A 19,415-nucleotide genomic window follows, 5' to 3' on the forward strand; every position below is an offset into this window, starting at 1 on the left:
TTTTGTTCGGTATTTACAGCTGAAAATGAAGGAAAGGGACCTCTGTTAAAAAAAAGGATAAATGAGTCATTTATTACACGTGAGTTTACAGAGGAAGAAGTTCTATTTCAACTGTCAAAAGTAAAGACAAATAAGTCAATGGGACCTGATGGAATACACCCAAAGCTATTAAAAGAGCTTAGTGGTGTACTAGCAAAACCATTAACAGATTTATTTAACCAATCATTGTTAACAGGAGTAGTCCCAGAAGATTGGAAGTTAGCGAATGTTGTGCCCATTCACAAGAAAGGTAATAGGGAGGAGTCGGGCAACTATAGGCCAGTAAGCCTTACTTCAGTAGTGGGGAAAGTGATGGAAACCATGTTAAAGGATAGGATTGTTGAACATCTAAAAACACATGGATTTCAAGATCAGAGACAACATGGGTTTACTTCAGGGAGATCATGCCAAACTAATCTTATTGATTTTTTTGATTGGGTAACTAAAATTATAGATCAGGGTGGTGCAGTAGACATTGCTTACCTAGATTTCAGTAAGGCTTTTGACACTGTTGCACATAGAAGGCTTATCAATAAACTGCAATCTTTGAGTTTGGATTCCAATATTGTTGAATGGGTAAGGCAGTGGCTGAGTGACAGGCAACAGAGGGTTGTAGTCAATGGAGTATATTCGAAGCTTGGGCTTGTCACCAGTGGGGTACCTCAGGGATCTGTACTTGGACCCATTCTCTTTAATATTTTTATTAGTGATATTGCAGAAGGTCTTGATGGTAAGGTGTGTCTTTTTGCGGATGATACTAAGATATGTAACAGGGTTGATGTTCCAGGAGGGATAAGCCAAATGGCAAATGATTTAGGTAAACTAGAAAAATGGTCAGAGTTGTGGCAACTGACATTTAATGTGGATAAGTGCAAGATAATGCATCTTGGACGTAAAAACCCAAGGGCAGAGTACAGAATATTTGATAGAGTCCTAACCTCAACATCTGAGGAAAGGGATTTAGGGGTGATTATTTCTGAGGACTTAAAGGTAGGCAGACAATGTAATAGAGCAGCAGGAAATGCTAGCAGAATGCTTGGTTGTATAGGGAGAGGTATTAGCAGTAGAAAGAGGGAAGTGCTCATGCCATTGTACAGAACACTGGTGAGACCTCACTTGGAGTACTGTACACAGTACTGGAGACCATATCTTCAGAAGCAGGGGAGGGCTGGCAGCCTTAGGCCTGGGGGGCAAAACCAGTCAAGTGGCCCATTGCGCCACCAAATCAGTTCACCATCCATGCCCACCTTTTTCTGGTTTTATAACGGATATTGATGTAATGCTAATCAGTAGCTCTTTGCCATACCCGCTCCTTCACGGCTCTGACTTTCAATGTTGTCAGAGCACAGGCTGAGAATCTCTGAGCCTGTGCTCTGACTCAGTAACTGAGCGCCGGAACCACGAGGGAGAGGATATGATCTGACTGCACCTACTGCTGGTGCGCACCAGTGGACCACCAGCGAATCGTTTAAATGAAATATGCTGGTGTACCCAACTTGTGAGCTGTGTTGGCCGCCGGGCGCCTCTGTGGTCATGGCACCCTGCGTGACCGCACAGCTTGCCCACCCCAACGGCTGGCCCTGCTGACACACACTGATGTTACTACTTAGACATCCCTCAATATTAATACAGAGATGAGAGTAAACACAAATAAACTGTGGAAACTAGAGCTGATCCCCCCCAAATTTATAAAGGTTTGCTTAGAGGATTTATTCAAGATTAAATCATGCCTCCTCCTCTCTCCCCCATGCGCTGCTCTGTAGGCTGGGAGGAAATGAAGAGTAATCACAGTCTCCCAGCACAACGCCACCTGTGGCTGCATGGGGAACAGCTGTTTAATGTAATGCTTGCAGGACGGCCAGCTGCCGCAGAACCTCTTTGTTTCCGTCTCTGCAAAGGGTTCCAGGCACTGCTTGTTGTGAGTGTGAGCCACTGTAAATTAGGGGCAGAGGGCACTTGCACTGCGGTCAAGACGGGTCTGGGCAGGAGGAGAGTGCAGTGCAATCAGTGCACTCCCCTCCTGTGGGTCACCAGTAGACTGGTGCACCTGCCCAGGATCAGAGCCGGTGCAAGGATTTTTGCCGCCCTAGACAAAATATAAATTTGCCGCCCCCCCCCATGTGACATCACAATGCCCCACCCGTATGATCTGCCATATGAACTAACGCCAGTGCTGCACACAGTGTGTGTTTACATTAAAAAGCCTGCAGGGACCAGCTATAGACACCAGAACCACTTCATTAAGCTATAGTGTCCCTTTAATGTGAGGTAAATTATAGATTAGTGTCACTAATAATATACAAGATTGCCTACTTACAATTAGATGAGGATGATGATGGGCTGCAGTTTGGCTCCACTGGTCTGGTGTAGAACAGGACCTCTGGAGGCTGTTTGCAACTGTGGTCACAAAATTCAACGTTCTGGGAGAATTGGAAGCAGCTCCATTTTTTGGGGGCCTCTTACACAGCTCAAGGTCTGGGCTCCAGTGCCTGACGGTGAGTATGCCCATAAGGCCCACTCATAAGTCCACTTGTATGTTCCACCCACCCATGAGCTCCCTCACAGGGAGTGGAGTGTGTAGGGGATGTGTTATGTGTTATCTAATATGTGTGCTTATGGTATGTAGTGTATAGGGATACCAGTTTGTGCAGGTGATGCAGTGTGTTTGTGTGTAGTGGAAGCAGTGTGTATTTGTGTATAAGGGATGTATTATGTGTTTCTGGTTGTGTGTGAGGGATGCATTGTGTGAATCTGTGTTTGTATGCATAAGGGATGCAAGGTGTGTGTCTGTATGTGTGTGCATTGAGTGTAAGAGATGCATTGTGTTTCTGTGTGTATGTAAGAAAAACAGTGTGTGTGTTTGCATGTGTGTGTAAGGGTTTGCATTGTATGTTTCTGTGTATGTGTGCAAATGATGCATTGTCTTTGTGTGTAAGGGTTGCATTGTGTGTGTGTGTAATGGATGCATTGTGTGTTTCTCTGTGTGTAAGGGAAGCATGTTCTGTTTCTGTGTATGTATAGGGATGCATTGTGTGTTTCTGTGTATGTATAGGGATGCATTGTGTTTCTGTGTATGTATAGGGATGCATTGTGTGTGTGTGTGTGTGCGCGTAGTGTTAAAGAGCTCCCTGTCTTGCCCCCTGTCCTATAGAGCTGTCCCTTCTGTCCCTTAGAGCTCTCCTCTGCCCCTTAGTGGTCTCTCCTCTCCCCCACCCTCCCCTAGCGGTCTCTTCTCACACTCACCCACCCTCCCTGTGCTCTTCTCATCCCCCCTCCACCCTCCCTGTGTTCTTCTCACTCCTCCCTCTGTGTGTTCTCACCCCCCCGTGTTCTTCTTTCCCCCCCTCCTCCCTGTGTTCTTCTTACTCCCACCTTGTTCTTCTTACCCCCTTCTTCTTATTACTCCCCCTTCTTCTTACCCTCCTCCTTCTTCTTACCCCTTCCTTCTTCTTCTTACCCCTTCCTTCTTCTTCTTACCCCCCTTCTTCTTCTTACCCCCTTCTTCTTCTTACCCCCCTTCTTCTTCTTACCCCATTCTTCTTTTTACTCCCCCCTCTTCTTCTTACTCCCCCCTCTTCTTCTTACTCCCCCCTTGTTCTTCTTACCCCCTTCTTCTTATTACTCCCCCTTCTTCTTACCCTCCTTCTTCTTCTTACCCCTTCCTTCTTCTTCTTACCCCTTCCTTCTTCTTCTTACCCCCCTTCTTCTTCTTACCCCCCCTTCTTCTTCTTACCCCCTTCTTCTTCTTACTCCCCCCTCTTCTTCTTACTCCCCCCTCTTCTTCTTACTCCCCCCTCTTCTTCTTACTCCCCCCTCTTCTTCTTACTCTCCCCCCTCCCCTTTTCTTACTCTCCCCCTCCCCTTTTCTTACTCTCCCCCCTCCCCTCTTTTTACTCTCCCCCCTCCCCTCTTTTTACTCTCCCCCTCCCCTCTTTTTACTCTCCCCCCTCCCCTCTTTTTACTCTCCCCCCTCCCCTCTTTTTACTCTCCCCCTCCCCTCTTTTTACTCTTCCCCCCCTCCCCTCTTCTTACTCTCCCCCCTCCCCTCTTCTTACTCTCCCCCCTCCCCTTTTCTTACTCTCCCCCCTCCCCTTTTCTTACTCTCCCCCCTCCCCTCTTTTTACTCTCCCCCTCCCCTCTTTTTACTCTCCCCCCCTTCCCTCTTTTTACTCTCCCCCCCTTCCCTCTTTTTACTCTCCCCCCTCCCCTCTTTATACTCTCCCCCCCTCCCCTCTTTTTACTCTCCCCCCTCCCCTCTTTTTACTCTTCCCCCCTCCCCTCTTCTTACTCTCCCCCCTTCTTCTTACCCCCTCCCCTGTAGGTGGCCGAGCTGCACTCCGGTCCGCGGTCCCGGCCGGAGTGACAGGAAGGTGCTCAGTGTGCACCTTCCTGTCAGTCCGGCCGGGTACAGGAAACAGAAACTCCTGTTCCACGCGGAACAGGGGTTTCTGTTTCCTGTACCCGGCCGGACTGACAGGAAGTGCACACTCAGTGCACTTTCCTATCACTCCGGCCGGGACCGCGGACCGGAGACCAGCTCGGCCACCTACAGGGGAGGGGAGGGAGGGGAGAATTTGTTCTGCAGCCGCCTGAGCGCTCTGCTCGGCGGCTGCAGCATTTAAAGGGCCGGCCCGCCGCGGGAAGAATTTCGGGCGGCCTGGGGGACAATTGCCTCCCTGCCCCCCGGCCCAGCCCGCCCCTGTTCAGAAGGATATTGATACCTTAGAGAGAGTTCAAAGAAGGGCTACTAAACTGGTTCATGGATTGCAGGATAAAACTTACCAGGAAAGGTTAAAGGATCTTAATCTGTATAGCTTGGTGGAAAGACGAGACAGGGGGGATATGATAGAAACATTTAAATACATAAAGGGAATCAACACAGTAAAGGAGGAGACTATATTTAAAAGAAGAAAAACTACAACAACCAGAGGACATAGTCTAAAATTAGAAGGACAAAGGTTTAAAAATAATATCAGGAAGTATTACTTTACTGAGAGGGTAGTGGATGCATGGAATAGCCTTCCAGCTGAAGTGGTAGAGGTTAACACAGTAAAGGAGTTTAAGCATGCGTGGGATAGGCATAAGGCTATCCTAACTATAAGATAATGCCAGGGACTAATGAAAGTATTTAGAAAACTGGGCAGACTAGATGGGCCGAATGGTTCTTACCTGCCGTCACATTCTATGTTTCTATGTTTCTATGTATTATATGAAGAGCTTCTTCCTGGTTCAAAACCAATTTGATCTGGGTGTATTATTGTATCCAATATGTTTTTTAATCTATTGGCTAAAATTGCAGAAAATATTTTAGAGTGTCTGTTTATTATTGAAGTCGGCCAATAGCTTTCTACTACCGTTGGATATTTTTCCTTGTTTTGGAATTGGTAGTAGGTTATCTTGAAGCATTTCATCAGGGAAAGTCCCTTGCAAAACAATATAGTTAAAAGTCTTAGTCAGTTGTTCTACTAATTGATCTTTGAATATTTTCTAAAATAGGTTACTAAGACCATCTGGGCCTGGTGTCTTTGTTTTCTAAAAAATTTTTTATCTCATTTTCAATTTCCAATTTAGCTATGGAGTGATTTGATTTGTTTCCTTGGAATTCTGATACAGTATTTTATTTAAAATAGCTCTTGTGAAATAGCTCTCTATATTTTGTTTATCATTTGAATCTGTAAGATTATATAGAGAGCTATAATATTCACTGAAATATTGTCCTATTTTTTTCTGGTGTTAAAGCTATCTCACCATTTTTTATTAGTTTTGTTATTCAATTAAGTTGTTGTTTGCTTTTTAATTGTGCAGAAAGTATTTTATCTGCTTTGTTACCTTACTGTAATATTTTAGTCTATGTTTTTAAATTAATTTTTGATTTCTAAGTTTCTGAATTTCCCCTAGTTCTAGGTAATGACTAGTGATGTACCGAACTGTCCGCCGGCGAACAGTTCCCGGCGAACTTAGCGTGTTTGCGTTCGCCGCGGCGGGCGGACACATGCGCAGTTCGATCCGCCCCCTATTCGTCATCATTGGGCAAACTTTGACCCTGTGCCTCTCGGTCAGCAGACACATTCCAGCCAATCAGCAGCACTCCCTCCCTTCCACACCCTCCAACCTTCCTCCCAGCATCCATTTTCGATTCATTCGGAAGATGCATGCTTAGTGAGAGGAGGGAAAGTTTAGCTGCTGCTGATTAGATAGGGAAATTGATAGCTAGGCTAGGGTATTCAGTGTCCACTACAATCCTGAAGGACTCATCTGATCTCTGCTGTAAGGACAGCACCCCAAAAAGCCCTTTTTAGGGCTATAACATCAGGTTTTTTTTTTTTTTTTTTCCTGTGTAATGTAATTGCAGGTGCCTGCCTGCCAGCTTCTGTGTGAGGTTCACATTGGATACTGTGCCTACTTGCCCAGTGCCACCACTCATATCTGTTTTAACAATAGGTTAAGCTTTACATTTAAAATAAATATATTTTTTCCACTGTAATAGAAGAGCAGTTGCCTGCCTGCCAGCTTCTGTGTGAGGTTCACATTGGATACTGTGCCCACTTGCCCAGTGCCACCACTCATATCTGTTTTAACAATTGGTTAAGCTTTAGATTTAAAATAAATAAATTTTTTTCACTGTAATAGAAGAGCAGTTGCCTGCCTGCCAGCTTCTGTGTGAGGTTCACATTGGATACTGTGCCTACTTGCCCAGTGCCACCACTCATATCTGTTTTAACAATAGTTTAAGCTTTACATTTAAAATAAATATGTTTTTTCACTGTAATAGAAGAGCAGTTGCCTGCCTGCCAGCTTCTGTGTGAGGTTCACATTGGATACTGTGCCCACTTGCCCAGTGCCACCACTCATATCTGTTTTAACAATTGGTTAAGCTTTAGATTTAAAATAAATAATTTGTTTTCACTGTAATAGAAGAGCAGTTGCCTGCCTGCCAGCTTCTGTGTGAGGTTCACATTGGATACTGTGCCTACTTGCCCAGTGCCACCACTCATATCTGTTTTAACAATTGGTTAAGCTTTAGATTTAAAATAAATATTTTTTTTTCACTGTAATAGAAGAGCAGTTGCCTGCCTGTCAGCTTCTGTGTCAGGTTGGATGCCTTGCCCATTTGCACAGTCAGTGCCACCACTCATATCTGTTTTAACAATAGCTTAAGCATTAGATTTTAAAGAAATCATTTTTTTTCACTGTAATAGAAGAGAAGTTGCCTGCCTGCCAGCTTCTGTGTCAGGTTGGATGCCTTGCCCATTTGCACAGTCAGTGCCACCACTCATATCTGTTTTAACAATAGCTTAAGCTTTAGATTTTAAAGAAATCATTTTTTTTTTCACTGTAATAGAAGAGCAGTTGCCTGCCTGCCAGCTTCTGTGTCAGGTTGAATGCCTTGCCCATTTGCACAGTCAGTGCCACCACTCATATCTGTTTTAACAATAGCTTAAGCATTAGATTTTAAAGAAATCATTTTTTTTCACTGTAATAGAAGAGCAGTTGCCGGCCTGCCAGCTTCTGTGTCAGGTTGGATGCCTTGCCCATTTACACAGTCAGTGCCACCACTCATATCTGTTTTAACAATAGCTTAAGCTTTAGATTTTAAAGAAATCATTTTTTTTCACTGTAATAGAAGATCAGTTAGTTGTCTGCAAGCGTCTGGGTGTCAGGCCTACTTCAGCGTGTGCTCTGCAGACCTGTGCCAGCGTGCTTTGACAGTTGCCAATCATATCTGGTGTCTCTTTAGCGTGCTTTTACAAAGAAAAACGGTTTCCAGTGTAAGCTAATAGCAGCCAGTCAGTGTCCTTCAAGCGGCTCTGTCAGTCCTTCCTTCAGCGTGTGCTCTGCAGAACTGTTCCAGTGCACATTGCCAATCATATCTGGTGTCTCTATAGCGTGCTTTTAAAACCAAAATTTATTTTTCACTGTTATAGATTGAATAGCAGTTACTTGTCTTCAAACGGGTGTCTCAGGCCTACAGTGTGTGCTCTGCAGAACTGTTCCAGTGCACATTGCCAATCATATCTGGTGTCTCTATAGCGTGCTTTTAAAACCAAAATTTATTTTTCACTGTTATAGATTGAATAGCAGTTACTTGTCTTCAAGCGGGTGTGTCAGTCCTTCCTTCAGTATCATGGTCTCTGTGGACAGGGAACAGTCTCTATTCTGCTCTGTGTCAGTGTGTATCAGGGGTTTTGAGGACAGGTGTCAATCCATATCTGCCAAGTGACCCTATGTAAGGGGAACAGTCCCTATTCTGCTCTGTGTCAGTGTGTATCATGGTCTCTGTGGACGGGGAACAGTCTCTATTCTGCTCTGTGTCAGTGTGTATCATGGTCTCTGTGGACGGTGAACAGTCTCTATTCTGCTCTGTTTCAGTGTGTATCATGGTCTCTGTGGACAGGGAACAGTCTCTATTCTGCTCTGTGTCAGTGTGTATCAGGGGTTTTGAGGACAGGTGTCAATCCATATCTGCCAAGTGACCCTATGTAGGGGGAACAGTCCCTATTCTGCTCTGTGTCAGTGTGTATCATGGTCTCTGTGGACAGGGAACAGTCTCTATTCTGCTCTGTGTCAGTGTGTATCAGGGGTTTTGAGGACAGGTGTCAATCCATATCTGCCAAGTGACCCTATGTAGGGGGAACAGTCCCTATTCTGCTCTGTGTCAGTGTGTATCAGGGGCTTTGAGGACAGGTGTCAATCCATACCTGCCATGTGACCCTATGTAGGGGGGACAGTCTCTATTCTGCTCTGTGTCAGTGTGTATCATGGTCTCTGTGGACGGGGAACAGTCTCTATTCTGCTCTGTGTCAGTGTGTATCATGGTCTCTGTGGACGGTGAACAGTCTCTATTCTGCTCTGTGTCAGTGTGTATCATGGTCTCTGTGGACAGGGAACAGTCTCTATTCTGCTCTGTGTCAGTGTGTATCAGGGGTTTTGAGGACAGGTGTCAATCCATATCTGCCAAGTGACCGTATGTAGGGGGAACAGTCCCTATTCTGCTCTGTGTCAGTGTGTATCAGGGGTTTTGAGGACAGGTGTCAATCCATATCTGCCAAGTGACCCTATGTAGGGGGAACAGTCCCTATTCTGCTCTGTGTCAGTGTGTATCAGGGGTTTTGAGGACAGGTGTCAATCCATATCTGCCAAGTGACCCTATGTAGGAGGAACAGTCCCTATTCTGCTCTGTGTCAGTGTGTATCAGGGGCTTTGAGGACAGGTGTCAATCCATACCTGCCAAGTGACCCTATGTAGGGGGGACAGTCTCTATTCTGCTCTGTGTCAGTGTGTATCATGGTCTCTGTGGACGGGGAACAGTCTCTATTCTGCTCTGTGTCAGTGTGTATCATGGTCTCTGTGGACGGTGAACAGTCTCTATTCTGCTCTGTGTCAGTGTGTATCATGGTCTCTGTGGACAGGGAACAGTCTCTATTCTGCTCTGTGTCAGTGTGTATCAGGGGTTTTGAGGACAGGTGTCAATCCATATCTGCCAAGTGACCCTATGTAGGGGGAACAGTCCCTATTCTGCTCTGTGTCAGTGTGTATCAGGGGTTTTGAGGACAGGTGTCAATCCATATCTGCCAAGTGACCCTATGTAGGGGGAACAGTCCCTATTCTGCTCTGTGTCAGTGTGTATCAGGGGTTTTGAGGACAGGTGTCAATCCATATCTGCCAAGTGACCCTATGTAGGGGGAACAGTCCCTATTCTGCTCTGTGTCAGTGTGTATCATGGTCTCTGTGGACGGTGAACAGTCTCTATTCTGCTCTGTGTCAGTGTGTATCAGGGCAGGCCTTTGAGGACAGGTGTCAATGTTAGGTGATTTCTGCCCTTTATGGATTAAAAGCAGACTCTGCATCAACTGTGCAATTTTCCATGGGAGTTTTGCCATGGATCCCCCTCCGGCATGCCACAGTCCAGGTGTTAGTCCCCTTGAAACAACTTTTCCATCACTTTTGTGGCCAGAAAGAGTCCCTGTTGGTTTTAAAATTCGCCTGCCCATTGAAGTCAATGGCGGTTTGCGCGGTTCGCCGGTTCGCGAACATTTGCGGAAGTTCGCGTTCGCCGTTCGCCAACCGAAAATTTCGGGTTCGCGACAACACTAGTAATGACTATTTGATTCATCTGATTTATTTATGTTAGCTATTTGATTAAATTGTATATATAATTGGCTAGACTCTCCCCTCTTTTTTTAAGAATTAGTTATTCAATTTCATCAAGTGCCCTCTTAAAACTGAGTTAAACGCACACCAATTAATTGTAGGTGATATGTCCTTTGGATTATTTTCAAGAAAGTAATATTGTATTCAGGGCCGTCTCTAATACTGATTGGACCCTGGGCAGGAATTTTCTTGGGCCCCCTGGGCCTAGCATGCATTCACGCACTCCACCCCCACACAACCCCCCCCCACAAAAAAACAAACAACCAAACACACACTTAGCCACACTAATTTTTACTGAGACAAAATGCACATACTGACACACACACAGGTACATACATACAAAGACAGATACGCATACACACAAGTGCATACACAGACACACATGCAGATACACAGATGTCCAGATAAACAGACACACCAGTACACATACAGATAAAAGACCTTTACGGTCGAAACGTTGCGTTACATTTTGCTACAATAAAACTGCCTGCGGCTTGAATTCGGAGTGCCCTTGAGTCTCTTTTCTCTATCTATTATCCTGGGATTGCTGGTCCTGCTCTGGAGCACCCATGGCCGCTGGGATTGAGTGTGGTTCCCACCATTTACCCTTCACATACAGATAAAGACACATACACTGACAAACATGCATACACACAATAACATACAGATACATACACATACCCACATGCAGATACACAGACACACAAAAACACACATACATATACAGATGCACATATACACACACTGACACACATGCAGATACACAGACACACAGAATGATACACATTTGGATACATACAATGACACACATACAGACACACATTTACACGGACAGATACACATACGAACACACAGATACCCATACAGACAAACACACACAGATAAACATACAGACAAACAGATACACATACAGACACACAGTTACACACATACTAACAGATACAGAGACACAGATAGGCAGAAGGACATACAGATACACATCCAGACACATATATGTATACCACACAGATACACATACAGACATAGATACACATACAGACACAGATACACATCCAGACATACAGACACACATATCATACAGATACACAGATACACATACAGATACACAAATGGACACACAAGCAAAGACACACAGATACAGACACGCATGCAGATACACATACAGACACAGTAGAAAGAGTAGAGACTGAAATTGGTTAACTAGAACGAAGTATCCCCAAAGTCAGTCTCTATACCCTTGCAGACAAGTACTCTATTAGTGTGAAGCAACAAATGTGCAATCACAGAGCATAAAGAAAGAACTAAAGGAAATAATAACTTTTTAATACCCCCATTAGGGGAACAAGGAACTGTAGTAAAGATAAAAGTGTGTAGATAATACGAAACTTGTAGTTTAAAATATATATATCAGCTAATTTACAATAAAGGTAGTAATAATGCTCAATGTCTAACTGCTGTTTAGAGATAGCTTAGTATTAGTAACATATTGTAGAGTATCAATAGACTAGTGACAGTGAGGTAATTACAAAACCAAATTGAAAAAAGAAAAGAGATACAAAGTATCTAACTTGGATTAGTTATACAGATAGATACAACTCTGTAGTTATGCCTGGAGGCGATAGCTCCAGCATGTACCTATGCTGTAAAGGGTTGGGAAACTCCCAAATGGAGCATGCATGAGATGGATACCAAAAGTTGGTAATTACTAAGAAAGTTAAGCTGGTAACTTATTAACAAGAAATCCCATCAATGTGCTTAGTAATTGCCCTAATTATATGCACACTAGGGAGACAGATAAGACTTCCTTAGAACGTGAAACTAATAGGTGGATAAGTCCGGCCGGACGAAAAATAGAGAGAATAATATAAATCCTATAAGTTCACTAAAAGTCAATAACCTGCATAGATAGTTTAAGAATTAGGTAAATATAGATAAAGGATCCAAAAAATAGGCTTAATATCAAAGATAACTTGTCTACAACATGACTAAGTAGAACAGGGTATCAGTCTGCCTGTAAATAGATAGACCAGAGGGTCAGACTACTGGCTAAACTCTCAAAGGGCTATGATAAAAATAAGTCCTAAATCCTAAAGGAGATCTACCAGAGAAGAATGCTCTCACCCAACCCAACCCAAAGACTTAATCAAAAGTAATGCAAATAAGCAGAATTTTAAGTATAGTACATAGTGTACAGCGGGTTGCTCAACGCGCGTTTCGGCGCTCACATGCGCCTTTGTCAAGAGCCGAACCTGCTGTGTGTTTGGCGCCACAATTGAAAACCCCCCTAGTGCCGGCCCATTTGACACAACGTCATTATGACGTATTATTTGTTTTAGATATTAATTTTTATTATACATATGGATATACAATATTCTCTAGATGTACTTATTGATTGGTTTATTGACATACTAATTACATGATCATTTATTGATGGATTGATCGATCACTTATTTACAGATTAACCAGTTCATCAATTTATTCATTGAATTTAATTTTATTCATATACTTTTTCCATGTATTTTATATTCTGTACGGTATGTGGTGTATTACCAAACTCCATAAATTATTATGTACGCATACACATATAAACTCTGGTCCATCTACTTTAACAAATATTTATTCAGAGACAAAACAACAACAACATGCAAATAATGACACACAATCTAACTATACCAACAACAACAACAACAGCAACAACAACCTAACTAACAATAACAACTAAATCTTATAAAATCACCAGATCCCACTCACAGTTCACCATGATAAAAATTAGCCCATGTCTGCTTAAGGGTCTGCTTAGTAGCACAGCCAAGAAGGAACAGAAAGGAATGGGGATAGGGGGGAGTGGTTATCTCTTTCCTGACCTGTAAAGGTATTGAATTACCATATCAAAGGTAAAGCTTATCCCACTGTGAGAAAGGCATACATGAGCTTGGTCACATGACCCCTGGTCACCATATTAGTTTGATGACAGAATGTCACCACACGGTATATATATTTATGTTCAATTAGATGCTATATATATTTGCTTAATTATCGCTACGATTTTGTTCTTTCTGGTCTGTATGGCGACATATCGCCAGTTGTGTACTTTCTTCTCTTGTGCATAGATCTCTTTTAGCAAACATCATAGTACGCTTGGTACTCAAGTGTTGTGGATTCCAAGTTCTCTGGGCGCATGCGCCGAATACCGGATAGACGTCAGAGGAAGTGGGTCATTGCGTTCCATGCTGGAACGCACGCTGCCGGTGAACGGCATTATGAAGAATTACTGCGGGTATAAGAAGTCCTTCCACACAAGGCTCTACACATATGCCTGAAGAAGTCCCTTACATATATTGTCGGACGAAACGTGTTGGATATCGGACTTTTCGTTGTTGTTTTTTTTTTTATTTTAATATTTTATTTACCTACCTGTTTGCTGGGTTACTCAAGCTGGTATTTTGCTCCAATCCACTACGCTGCTATCCAGTTCCACTTGCAGTGGAGATATGCCCATAACTTCTCTTTGTTTGTAAGTGCAATCAATAAATTTGTTTTGTAATTTTCCTACATACTTCACCATGTATGGCTCTTTTTATCCATTTCTTTGAAGACATCCATATACTTGAATCTACTATCAAGTGGCATACTACATATACCCCAGGGGGGTGAGAGACCTGATTTTCATCTCTGTTTGTGAGTTTGCTACTAGCATCACATTTTCACTATCAATCTTTAATTGTGTTACGCTATGATTTGTATATATTTTTTGTCATTTTAGATTCAATATTATTCTTATAGAGAATATACCTACTCTGGTTATACTTTCCAGGTTGTATTTACATTGTATGCTTATTGAATGTGGTTTCCACTTTTTTGTTTCACGTTTTACTACTTTGGGTGTTAGTGAGGTACACCTGGGACCCTTTCAATTTAGCAGATTTATTATCTGTGGTTAGTGTGTATACTACATTCTTTTTAATGAGACGTTGAGTACCTTTCTCTCGGAAGTATCCGCCATCATTAATACAAGGCCTCTAGTACCAGTATCTTCTGATCCTGATTCTCCAGTGATTCTTACCCTAGCCACACTCCTTACTCAGAAGGTTGGGACTACTGTGATATCTCCTGCTGAGATTGACCCGAAGGATATCTACAGGCATCAATGGAAACAGGTGCAACACCTAGCCAACGTGTTTTGGCACCGCTGGAGAAAGGAGTACCTGCATATACTTCAAAGCTGTTCCAAATGGCAAACACCCAAGCCCAACCTCAAAGTAGGCGACCTTGTTCTTCTGAGAGATAGAGAAGTCTGTCGCAATGAGTGGCCTATGGGTCTCGTAACAAGCATAATGCCCAGCGATGATGGAAAGGTTCGGAAGGTTGAGATTAAGATAACCAAAGGAGGTTTCACACGGACTTTCTCACGACCAATCACAGAATTGGTACTTCTTCTCCCAAACAAGTGACTTATGCAAGAGCACCAGACTGTACAGTACTATGGCGGGGAGAATGCCACTATAACTGTTAACTATGCCACTGTTGGAGCTCCACGACTATAAACTGTATACTTCAGGATTCTAGCCATCTGTTATCGGACTTCATGTTTTATTGTTCATTTACTGCATTCCTTCTTTGTTTTGCAGGTATCTCGTATTTATGGTCTACACACCAGTGTTATTTTCCAATGTTTTCTTCACTTACAGGTTCAAGTTGGACTTTTAGACATTTGGACTTATCTTTATATATATATATATATATATAGGCTTTGAAATCTAAAGATTTCAGACGGGGAGTGTCATGTTACATGATATTGTTTTATTATAATGTACTGTTTCTTTAATGTTCATCTTAAGTTTGTCTCTTGGGCCACTCCGTAGTTTGCATGCTGCTTCAGGAACTCCCCTCCCCCTCTCCTGTTCTAGTGTTTTCTGTGCTGTACATTCAATGTGATTTGTGGTATCTCTCCTAACCTGTATGGAAGAATCGTTCTTTTACCTGTTGTAACTGCACATTATATAGATCATATGACGAATAAATATCGCCAGATCTTCTTTCATGTGAGTTGTGACTGAGTAAACTATCTGGGAAGGTGATTTGGCATGGATAATCTCCTCAGAGCAATGAGTGCCATGTGCTCCTGAAAACTACATTCATAGCCTTTGCAGCCAGTCTAGAATATGTAATGAAGAGGTGTTTGTATATGATTTTAGTTTGTATGTAATGTTTGCAATTAATTGTATGGATGTGTTTGTATGTAGTCTTAGATTTTAAATGCAGGTGTGCATTTGTGTGTAGATTTGGTATTTAAATAAAAGGATGTGTTTGCATATAATTTGGGCGTATGAACGCAGGGGTGTGTTTGCATGTAATGTTTTTCATGCTGTGTTGGTGTTTGATTGCTGGGATGTATGCACACATACACTACCACATACGCTTTTACACAGATATACATACACATTAACACACACAGATACACATATATACACACACTGACACACACACACACACACACATCCAGATTCACACTGACACACAGTAACACACACTGACACATACAATCACACTCAGATACTCACTCTGACACACAGATTCACAGACTGAAATATACATACACTGACACTTACATACACCTTTACACTCTGATACACAGACTGCCATGTACACATACTGACACACAGATACACTCAGAAATTTACATACGTAACATATGTTTATATTTCCAGTCACATACCTTTTGTGTGCAGAAGGGGGATTTTCTTGGTGTCTTGCTGCTGGCTGAGGTTGCTGTGAGCAGGGCTGCCATCAGAAATTGTGGGGCCCCTGACAAAGCACAAGGTCTGGGGCCCCCCCCTCCCCCCGCCCCCTCCCTCCCGGGCCCGCCCACGCCCTACCTAGTCCACTGACAATGATGCGGGACTGAATGTGGTGTGTACAGTGGAAGTGAATTAGAATGTGTGTAATGGATGTAGTGTTTGTGTGTATTAGATACTGTTTGTGCAGTGAATGCAGAGTGTGTGTTTGTGTAGCGGATGCAGTGTGTATAGTGAACGCAAAGTGTGTTTGAGTAGTGCATGTAGTGTGTGTACAGTGATGTAGTGTGTGTTTGTGTAGTGGATGTAGTGTTTGTATGTACTAGATGAAATGTGTTTAGTGGATGCAGTGTCTGTAGTGGATGCAGTGTGTGTGTATGTACAGTTGATGCAGAGTGTATGTTAGTATAGTGAATGCAGAGTGTGTGCATAGTTTAGTGAATGCAGAGTGTGTGTTAGTGTGTAATGCAGAGTGTGTGTTAGGGTGTAGTGAATGCAGAGTGTGTCAGTGTAATGAATGTAGTGTGTGTGTAAATTTGTAGTGAATGCAGAGAGTGTGTTAATGTGTAGTGAATGCAGAGAGTGTGTTAGTGTAGTGAATGCAGAAAATGTGTTAGTGCAGTGAATGCAGAAAGTGTGTTAGTGTAGTGAATGCAGAAAGTGTGTTAGTGTAGTGAATGCAGAAAGTGTGTTAGTGTAGTGAATGCAGAAAGTGTGTTAGTGTAGTGAATGCAGAAAGTGTGTTAGCGTAGTGAATGCAGAAAGTGTGTTAGCGTAGTGAATGCAGAAAGTGTGTTAGTGTAGTGAACGCAGAGAGTGTGTTAATGTGTAGTGAATGCAGAGAGTGTGTTAATGTGTAGTGAATGCAGAGAGTGTGTTAATGTGTAGTGAATGCAGAGAGTGTGTTAGTGTGTAGCGAATGGAGAGTGTGTGTTAGTGTAGTGAATGCAGAGTGTTAATGTGTAGTGAATGCAGAGAGTGTGTTAGTGTGTAGCGGATGCAGAGTGTGTGCTAGTGTAGTGAATGCAGAGTGTGAATATGTAGCGAATGCAGAGTGTGTGTCAGTATAGTGGATGCAGTGAGTGGGTTAGTGTGTAGTGTATGCAGAGTGCATGTTGTATTAGTGAATGGAGTGTGTGTATTGTATTAGTGTATTAGTGTATGCAGTGTGTGTGTTAGTGTATGCAGTGTGTGTGTGTTGTATTAGTGTATGCAGTGTGTGTGTATGTTGTGTTAGTGTATGCAGTGTGTGTGTTGTATTAGTGTATGCAGTGTGTGTTGTGTCAGTGTATGCAGAGTGTGTGTTGTGTCAGTGTATGCAGAGTGTGTGTTGTGTCAGTGTATACAGAGTGTGTGTTGTGTTAGTGTATGCAGTGTGTGTTGTGTCAGTGTATGCAGAGTGTGTGTGTTGTGTCAGTGTATGCAGAGTGTGTGTTGTGTTAGTGTATGCAGTGTGTGTGTGGTGTTAGTGTATATAGTGTGTGTGTGTGTGTTGTGTTAGTGTATATTGTGTGTGTGTTGTGTCAGTGTATGTAGTGTGTGTGTGTGTGTGTTGTGTTAGTGTATGTAATGTGTGTGTTGTGTTAGTGTATATAGTGTGTGTGTGTGTTGTGTTAGTGTATATTGTGTGTGTGTTGTGTCAGTGTATGCAGTGTGTGTGTGTGTGTTGTGTCAGTGTATACAGTGTGTGTGTGTGCTGTGTCAGTGTATGTAGTGTGTGTGTGTTGTGTCAGTGTATGTAGTGTGTGTGTGTGTTGTGTCAGTGTATGTAGTGTGTGTGTGTGTGTTGTGTCAGTATATGTAGTGTGTGTGTGTTGTGTCAGTGTATGTAGTGTGTGTGTGTGTGTTGTGTCAGTGTATGTGTGTAAATGTGCAATCTGGGGTGAGGGGGAGTTCCCTGATACCGCAGAGGGGGCCAAGGCAGCACACAGCCTCTTCTCTTCGCTCTCCTCTAATAACTCTCGCGAGACCCGCGGAGCGTTGCCATGGCAACCGGGTCTCGCGAGAGTTATTAGAGGAGAGCGAAGAGAAGAGGCTGTGTGCTGCCTGGGCCCCCTCTGCGGTAACCGGGAAGCCGGGGGGCCCGCGGCTGCACACATAGATAGCGATATTCGCTATCTATGTGTGCTGGGAGGGAAAGTGGGGCCCAGGACTGCCAGAGCAGTCCGGGCCCCGCAGGGCCGCCGGGCCCGTGACAACCGTCATGGTTGTCACCCCCTGATGGCGGCCCTGGCTGTGAGTGTGGGATCTGGAGCAGCTCTCTCCTATACCACATGCTGCCTTTGTCACTGCATCCTCTCTCTCCCTTGCATACTCTCTCCTTATAGCTGGGCACTGATTGGTGCCTGTTTTCAAGAGATTTAGACAGGTTTTAATAATCCCACTTCTGTATATAACAGCTCACTAATATGTAAAACTTGACATTTAAATTTTTTCTATAAACTGAGTCATTTGGTAAATCTTATTTGTATGTATATTTGCAGTTTCAATGTTTGATGTACTGTATCTTTAATATAGCCTGTCAAAGTACAACACTAAAGCAGATATTTGTGTGGCAATGACAATTTTAATTATAGAGGTTCTGTCTATTTGCACAGGCACACAGAAGGCTAATTGAGTTTTTTTATAATTTTTTTTTTTTTTTTTCTATCCTCCAAAAAGCTTGGAGCACCCCTACGTTTAAGGCAGTTTTTGTAAAGGTAGTTTTAAGTGACATAATTAAATGGCAATAATCATGTTGGTTTTTCTGTTGCTAACTTCTGTCAAATCAATGAGAACCTGGGTGTCATGAAATCAATAGGAGAGCCAGCTTTCTGGCTTTTAGTACCTTTGTTAAGCAACTGTGTACAAAGCAAAAATTGCAAACTGTCATACTCACAGTTCAGATCTCATACATTTCAGTAACAGTATGATTACAATAAACCACAAAAAGAGTTGATGCAAAAATTACCCAGTCTTGTTTTCTATGCTAATATTCTTCATATCTACACAAGCAATAACAGAGCATTTATGCAGAACGCTTGCGCTAAGGATGCAAGAGGGTTTTGTTGCCCTCCAGTTTAAGCAGCAGCTGTAGCATCTGTGTTTTATAAATTAAATAAATGATTGCATAGATTCTGTATTTAACCCCACGTTAACTAAACGTTTTTATTATATAATAACTTATTTGGAATTGTGTAAGCTATAGGAAAAAGGCACAACGTTTATATGGCATATCAATAAAAAAATAATACAATTAAATTATACATGCAAAGATGTTCTTTGTCTGAAGTTAAACTTGAACTGTTACATAATATACAACAGTCACAAAGTAGAAAATACTCAGAACTTGTTTTTCCTCATTCTCCTAGCTCTGTATATGACCCTCTAAATTGTTTTTATTGCTAATACATAATATTGTACAGCTTTATGTATGTAGTACAGAATGTA

Source organism: Pelobates fuscus, chromosome 9 (assembly GCF_036172605.1).
Source record: "Pelobates fuscus isolate aPelFus1 chromosome 9, aPelFus1.pri, whole genome shotgun sequence".
NCBI lineage: Eukaryota > Metazoa > Chordata > Amphibia > Anura > Pelobatidae > Pelobates > Pelobates fuscus.